The following is an 8,350-nucleotide window of genomic DNA, read 5'->3' on the forward strand; positions in this document are numbered from 1 at the left end:
TCTGCAGAGGGCAGAGCCAGTATCGCAGACAGCCTGCAGTTAGATGTGTAACTCCAGAGAAAGTGGCCCAGGCTCTTTCAAGCTCAGGGCAGCCTGAGTGGCTCCCAGACCTCAAGCGCTGAACCCTTTCACTGCTGGTCTTCAGTTTTGCTTTGCCTTGATTGTCATTGTGCCCTGTTTTTTTTCCTCTTTGAGTAAGAAAAGTTGGGATTTTGCAGATATTTTATAGAGACTTTAAACTTTGAAAGAGACTTGTTTTAAAGAGATTCAGCTTTTAAAGTGTTTGAGTTTTTAAAGACTGTAGGACTTTTACAAGTTGGAATGTTTTATAAGCCTTTTTGCTTTGTTTGCTTCTGGAGACATGGTTTCTCTGCATAGCAGCCTTGGCTGTTTTGGAACTCCCTTTGTAGACCAGGCTGGCCTCAGACTCATGGAGATCCACCTGCCTCTGCCTCCAAAGTGCTGGAATTAAAGAAACGCACCATCAGGCCCAGCAGAAATGTTTTATATTGTGATATTAACATTAACATACTATTTTGGGGGCAAATGAGAAAGAAAAGGGTCTAGTCGCATAGTAGAGTATTTGTGTGTCAAGTTGATAAGGGTGCTATTGTGCTGGCTAGTCGGTTTTATATCCATTTGACACAAGTTAGAACTATTTGGGAAGAAGGGACCTCAACTGAGAAAATGTGCCTGCTGTATTGTTTATGAACAAGCCCGTGAACATTTTTAAAAATTTTATTTAATGGGAGGGCCCAGCTCACTGTAGGCAGTACCACTCCTGAGCTGGTAGTCCTGGGTGCTATAAGAAACAAGACTGGAGAAGTTATGAGGAACAAGTCCTCCTAATCCTCCATAGCCCCTGCTCCCGGTTCCTGCCTCCAGGTTCCTGGCCTAACTCCCTTTGCTGAGGACCCGGAATGAAATAAATCTTTTCCCTCCTCAAGCTGCTTTTGATCAGTGTTCTATCACAGCAATAGAAACCTTGACTAAGACAGGCCCGTAAGGTCCCTGTCCTATTCGTTCCCGTTTCTTGAATCTAAGGAATGTTTTAAGCAAGGCCACTGTGTCAAACCAGGGCAGTTACTACGAGAGTCACTTCCCTTACTCTCGGGCCAGTTAATTGTGTTTCGCCCGTTTCCTTTGGCACACGGGAGCTTCACAGGTGTGTGCTTCTCTTGCTTTACCCACATTTCCTGTCACTTGCTCTTCGTAAGCATCAATTCAAATGAGCCCCCACGACACACACAGGTAAGTCAGTCATTTCTCATTATTCCATGGTCAGGTTGCTTCTATTCTGCACCAACCTCTCCCTGCCTCCTGCTTCGCTTCCCTCTCTGGAATTACTGGGATCAGCACACTGTAAAGTAGACGAAGGGATGAAAAGTCCTGAGTATTCTATTAGAACTCTCCAATATTTACAAATTTAATGCATACATATATTTAATTTTTAAATTCAAAGACCATTTGTGGTTTTTTTGGTCTCCTAGCATCTTAGAATTTTAGGTGTGACTGTGTCTGTGGGGCTGTGACCGTGTCTGTGGGGGTGTGACCGTGTCTGTGGGGTTGTGACCGTGTCTGTGGGGTATGACCGTGTCTGTGGGGGTGCGACCATGTCTGTGGGGGTGTGACCGTGTCTGTGGGGTGTGACCGTGTCTGTGGGGGTGTGACCGTGTCTGTGAGGTGTGACTGTGTCTGTGGGAGTGTAACCGTGTCTGTGGGGATGTGACCGTGTCTGTGGGGGTGTGACCGTGTCTGTGGGGTATGACCGTGTCTGTGGGGGTGTGACCGTGTCTGTGGGGGTGTGACCGTGTCTGTGGGGGTTGTCTTGATTACATTGATTGATATGGGAAGATCCAGCTTCCAAGCAGGACACATTATCAGCTGGGTTTGGGTCCTGAATTGGTAAGAGTAGAGGACATTATCTGAGCACTGAGCATGCTTGCAGGCCCCTCTCCCTGCTCCTGACTGTGGCTGCATCATGACTAGCTGTAGATGACAAACTTCTGAAAGAAAGGTTACACCCAAGTTCTCACCTGTTGGGCTGGATGAATGCTGCTTGCCCTCTGTCCCCAGGGGACTTTCCTCTCACCCTTTAAAGGGGAGCAAGTGCCCAGAGTAACCTAAAGCGGAAGGTCTACTTGGGACCAAGTCAAACAGACTGGTCTGGTCTACATAGCCCTGTGCCAAAAGGCAGGCTTCAGCAAGAAATCAGGCTGCAGAATTTAAGTCATATTATCATCCAGGAGACAGCATAGCACAGCGGTGGCTACCACAGCCTCGGAACGGAACCCTCTAAGGTACTTGCATAATCCACGCATGCCCCTTTGCTTCTCTGTGGTTCAGTTTCTCTACTGACAAAAGTAGCATCTGTTCTCTGGGATGAAGGCTAGAAAGCATCAGGGAGGCTTTCCCTGCACAGGCCCAGAGGAGCCAGAGCCTTACACCGAGACGCAATTGGGCAGAGAAAGTAGAAGAGGGTTATCTCATGCCCCCTGCACAGCAATCACTAACCCCACGCAGGCATTGTTATTTAGGTAGGGAGTGGTAAGGCGCCCCTGAGCAGATCAGGCCAGTGACAGCCACTGTTGAACCTTAAACTCCTGCCGGGCATTGTGGGAAATAAGCAAGACCCAGGTCCACTCTGCGGGAGCTCAAGGAGCTTCCTGCTCCTTCCCTCTACTCCACACTCAGTCCTTGAGGTAAAGAGGCTGGGAGAGAGACTGAAAAACCCCAGTCTCCTGGGACCCATGGAGATCCAGAGAGCACTCTTCAATATTCCTCCCCTGGTGGGAGAGGAAGCTGGGGGTTCAGCAGGAAATGGCTGGTGGGAAAGATGGGAAATAAGCTCAGAACAACTTCCTGTTGCATGCTGGGTACAAAAAATGCCAAATGCCTCAGTTGTTGGCAACTTCAGTATCCCACAGCAAAAATGGAAGAATCACAAAGCGGGCAGACTCCTGCAGAGACTGCGGGGTGTGCGGAGTCTGGGAACAAAAGGGTGCCGGGAGGGGGGGAGTGTGTCCCCATCAGGCTTGTTAAGCAGGCAGGGCATTCTAGCTGGAGAGGTGGGGGTAACATCCGCAGGGGCGGGTGAGTAGGAGAGAGCAGAGGAGGATTGTGTTTGGTATGAAGGCTGCAGGACACGGGGCTGATATCAGCCCAGAGCCGTACTGTCAGGATAACATTTTCCATCTGTGTGATCTTGAAGACACCCCTAACTTCTCTGTGCCTGGGTTTCCCCGTAGGTGCTGCTGTACCGATAGCTCTCACCGTTTCAGATAAACTGGGCTACACACACAGTACTCAGCATAGCACCTGGCCCAGAGATGATCACGGTGAAATCATGGGACTAGGCGGTCTTAATAGGTCTATATAATAGCTGCGCGTCCGTCTCCCTGTCCCCGGGGCTCAAAACGACAGGTGTGCTTAGTACACAACGGCAGATTTGCAGATGCCAGACCGTTTTAGCTGTCAGTAAAGGAAAGAAGGAAGAGGGAGGGAAGAAGGAAGAAGGAGAGGTGTTTGGGGCTCTCAAGAGAGCCGCCCTCAGCTGTGCTTGCTCTTTCACGCTGGAGGTCCGGAGGTGAGGTTGAAGGGTATTATCCTCCCTCCCTCAGCTCTTTCCCGCCTGAGTTCCACCCGCTTGTGCTCAGGATAAAGCCAGGGAGGTTCTCCTCCGAAGGTGGAAATCCAAGATCAAGGGTGCCCGGCCTTGGAAAGCAGGAAATCTTGGGAGTCAGAATACTGGGTGACAAGCAGGGTTGCAGGAGCGCGCCAGGGGCCTGGCAGCGCCAGTCCCAGGCTGTGAGCCACCAGAGGGCGCGCTGGAGCTGGGTCTCAGAGTGCGCGCAAGGTCGGCGGAGGCTCCGCGCGTGGGCAAGCGCTGCAACCCGGTGAGCGCACGGGTAAGTTCCTGGGAGCCTGAATGAGAGGCGGTAGCCTCAGAATCAGCCCAGAGTTCGTGGGTGAGGGCTTTGCTGTCGGGTTGTAAGACATAGAAAATTGACGCCAAGAAAACAAAACTAACTGGTCACACAAGTGTCCCCTGTGGTCCCAAAGGCACATTCCCCTTGTCTCCTACTTCTTGGAGGGTTCATCCTGATCCCTAGTTAAGACAGTCCAACCAGTCCCTGCAGCAAAGAAAAGAGAGTCCCAACTCCTGGGGTTGGTATTCTTCACCCATCCCCACCCCTGCCCCCCACCCGACCCCCAGCTGTCTAAGGATCCAGCACACCCAGGGGCTCCAGCAGGTTCTGACTGAGCATTTCCTGTATACCAGCATCACAGTTCACGCACTTCCGTGGGTTCTCCTGAATACCTGACCCGTGATGTATACACTGTGTGACTCTTGTTTTCCAGACAGGATCTTGCTACACAGCCTGGTCTTGATCTGGAACTCACTATGTTGTTCAGCTTGACCTCATATTCAAGAACCTCCTGCCTCAGCCTCCCAAGCTCTAGCGCTACAGACTTGGGCCACCATGCTGTGTGCTCATTTCGGTTCCCATTTTACAAAGGAGGAAGCAACATCAGGATGGTAAGCGGTAACTTTGAGTCACATGGTTGAGACCTCTCCTGTTCTCTGGAGATGCCAGTACCGTGTTATTTATTATTCCCTGAACAAACACTGGGCACCCTCTCCGTGCTAGGCACTGCTTAGGTGGCAGAGACTCCACAAGAGCCGGACTGGAGTTTCCCACCTAACACAAGCCATGGGGATGCCCACAGTGTTATCCTGGTTTGCGTTTTTTTAAGGGTTCTTGAAGCAAGGACATGTGCATTGAGCAGAAAAGAAACAAGCCTTTTGTTCACAGTGATATTTATGACACCGTGTTTCTGACCTTTCCCCAGAAGGTAGAGGATTGACAGCTATTCCAAGTTCCTGTTTTCCCCAAGGCGTACACTGACATCCCAACCCCTGGTACCTGAAGAGGGGACCTTATTTGGAAATATGATGGTTGTAGTGTAATTAAGTTCCCAAGGTGTGTGGGAACAGGAGGCCTCGTCTAATAGTAGGGTCCTCAGAAGAGAAGGGGCCAGACCACAGACCGCTCAGAAACTGGAGTGTGGCTGCAGCCATCAAAGAATGCCCTCGGCCACCAGCAAGTGGCAGAAGTGAAGACGGGCATGGGAGAACCTCCCCTCTAGTTGCAGAGGGAACCTGGCCTCCCCACACCTTGGTTTTGGATATCTAAGCTCTAATTCTAAAGTCTCTGGCCACAATAGCCTCCAGCCCAAGCCAGTGACCTCAGGGTCACAGTCCCTTGTCTTTTCTCTGACAGAACAATTCCCAGCCTGGCTGACAAAGGTGTGTTCAGCTGGCAGAAGCAGGGTAGACAGCAGGCAGGTGGGCCCAGGGCCCCAATACCTCACCTGCCAACCCTGGCTCTGCCAGCGTCTCTCCGCATTGCCAAAGCTTCGTGTGATATATTGTCTGTTTGGTGCCTGGAGACGGATGAGGACAAAGGGAGAAACAATGTCGTGCTAGTCCACCCAGCTGTGTCCAGGTGGCAGAGAGAGGCCATTCCTATGGTGATCCATGCCTATCTGTGCCTCTTACTCAGCAATGTCCCCAAAGAGTGCCTTGATAGAGCTGTCACTGTGGCTTGCTCAGCTGAGGGCTCCAGATTCAGGGAGGCAAGGGTGCTGCTTGGCTTAGGACATTCTAGCTGGGAAGAAATCAAGTGTCAAATATGCAAGCTGGGGGCACACCCAGGCCTTCTTGTGGAGCTCTGAAGAGGGAAGATGAAGTGGTTCCTGCCATCCAGGAGCCTGGGCATTCCAGAATGGCCGCTCTTTGTCTCAGAGACAGCATGATTAACACTTCTCTGACCCTTCTGCCCAACATTCCACTAGACACAAAGATGTTTTCATGTGCCCCTCTCCCCTGGAAGTCAGTAAACTTCACCAGTTAGGGCTCTGTGTGACACAGCCGTCCTGTGTCTAACCCCACATCTTCAATACTCAGAGGCAGCACTGGCCCGGGGCCACGGCACCTGCTGGCTGGGGAAAGGTGCACTTTGGGAAGCCATAGAGGCTTCTGAAATAAATGCGTAGCCTTGCTTGTTGGGAGAAGGTGAGTAAGCAGAGATTCGGGAAGGACCCTGTCTAGGACAGGAGAGAACTGTTACCTGGGATAATGGACATGTTGGGTGGACATTTACAAAGTGAGTGGCCTCCAGGTGTGGAGAAAGAGAATTTTCTAACATTCTCTAGGACTTATCTTCCATAGGAACAGGTACCTGAGAAACAGGGTGAGAAACAGCATAGAAGATGCTCTTACTGGCATCAAACTTTAAGTTCTGTTAGGCTTACCCTGTCACAGCCCCCTGCCTCTCTAGATGTACAGCAATATTTTCCAAGGTGTCAAACCACTTTCCTTTTCCAATACTGTCCATTTCTCCCTTCCTTCCTTCCTTCCTTCCTTCCTTCCTTCCTTCCTTCCTCCCTCCCTCCCTCCCTCCCTCCCTCCCTCCCTCCCTCCCTCCCTTCCTTCCTTCCTTCCTTCCTCCTTTCTACTCTGTCCACTCATTATCAGACAAACCTTTAACGAACATCTCCATAGAGTCGAGTGTTGTTCTGGGCCAGGCACATCGACTTTTTGACGTTGCAACATGACATTATCCCTTGCAAAGTTCACGCTTTAGAACCCTGAAATCAAGTTAGTTTTAAAAACCCCACAAAAGGATCATAACGTTTCCAGTATGTTTCCAATTTTGTATTGAGCTGCATGCATGGCTGTCTTCATCCACAGGTGACTACATGTGGCCTGTGGGCTGTGGGTTGGATATACCTGCAGACACCAGGGACCTTAGCAGTGAGTCAACACGAAACCCATCTTTGCCAAATGTACGTCCTAGTGAGTAAGTACGTTTCTTTCTTTTCCTTTCAATTTGCTTTTTATCCCACCCCCTCCTGACCACTGATCAAACCACTAGTAGCTCAACCTGCATCAGTTCGAGGATCTACACCCATCTTTCATTCCAGAGCTGTCTACCAGGTACCCACTGGGCGTCATTCCGCAGCTGGACAGCCTGGGCATCTATCATCCGCCAGGTTCCATCCTGTTGGGTTAACGGCAGACTAAGGGAATTATTTCTTCCCTCCTCTCTTTTGTCTTCCTTGGTCCCCTTCAGGCACAGAGAAATCCTAGGAAACTCCTGGTTATTCTTAAATATTGTGACTGGAATCCAAAGGAAGTGGAAAGAGCTGCAATTAGCCCTTGTAGCGAGCAATTTTGGAGCATCACCGAGGCCCTGACCTCCACTCTTCATTTCCTCCGCAGACTCCGGTTGCTCCTCTGATGACATTGGCCTCCTTTGCACCTTCGGAGCCCAACAGACCATAGAGGGAGTCCTGTTCCTAAAAGAGCCATCCCTGCCTCAAACAGGAGTCATCTCTGCCTCGCAGCAGACCACAGAGGGAGCCCCGTTCCCAACAGGACCCGTCCCTGCCTCTAGGCTCAGTGCTCTAGACTCCAGCTGCCCCGCCAGCCCTCATTGCTTTAATTAACTCTGCAGGCCCTGTGCCCCGCCTGGTTGCAGAGGACACCTCCTCAGTTACAATTACATTTGAGGATGAAACATTTCCTCTGAGCAAGGAACGAGGCTGTGCAAGTCTGTTGTGCAAATGGGGATTCTGGGGAGGTGCGGGGGAGGGTGTCTTTTTGGAGATGACTCATGGGACAAACCTGGAGGTTTGTGACTTCCCACCAACCTTGTATAGACCTAGTCCTTGGCCAGAGTCTCTCTTTGAGCGGAAGGAAGAAAATGTGTTCACTTCCTAGGCAAATGGGATTAATGTATTCATCACCACGGGGTGTGCCAGGCCCTGGCAGAAACAACTGCACTGCACTCAGAACCCCTTTAGCCTTGGCATCGCCTCAAACCTCCACAATCCGTCACTTATATTTATTGGAGACCATTGAAGTCCCTGGCCAGACATGGAAGAAATAAAATGTGATCTTCCGCCATGAGTTTGAGGACAGAATCAAAGGTTCCTCTCTCTATATATATATACAGGGACTCTTAGTTCCTTTTGATACATCTGGAAGTTGACATTTAGAAACTGGCTGTTCTAGAGGCCCCAGGTTCAATTCCCAGCACCCACGTGGCAGCTCACAACAATTTGTAATTCTAGACCCTGAGATCCAATGCTTGCTTCTAACTTCCATGGCCACCAGGCACACAAGTGGTACATAGACAAACATGTAAGGCAAAACACACATATACATAACTTTTTAAAAATTTTTAAAGAAAATAAATTGATTGAGCCAGGATGGTTCAAGTATAACACAAATAATCAGCAGGGAGTATTCTCTGCTAACTCACAGTGATGGAATCTCTTT

This window comes from Chionomys nivalis, chromosome 10, assembly GCF_950005125.1.
Source record: "Chionomys nivalis chromosome 10, mChiNiv1.1, whole genome shotgun sequence".
NCBI lineage: Eukaryota > Metazoa > Chordata > Mammalia > Rodentia > Cricetidae > Chionomys > Chionomys nivalis.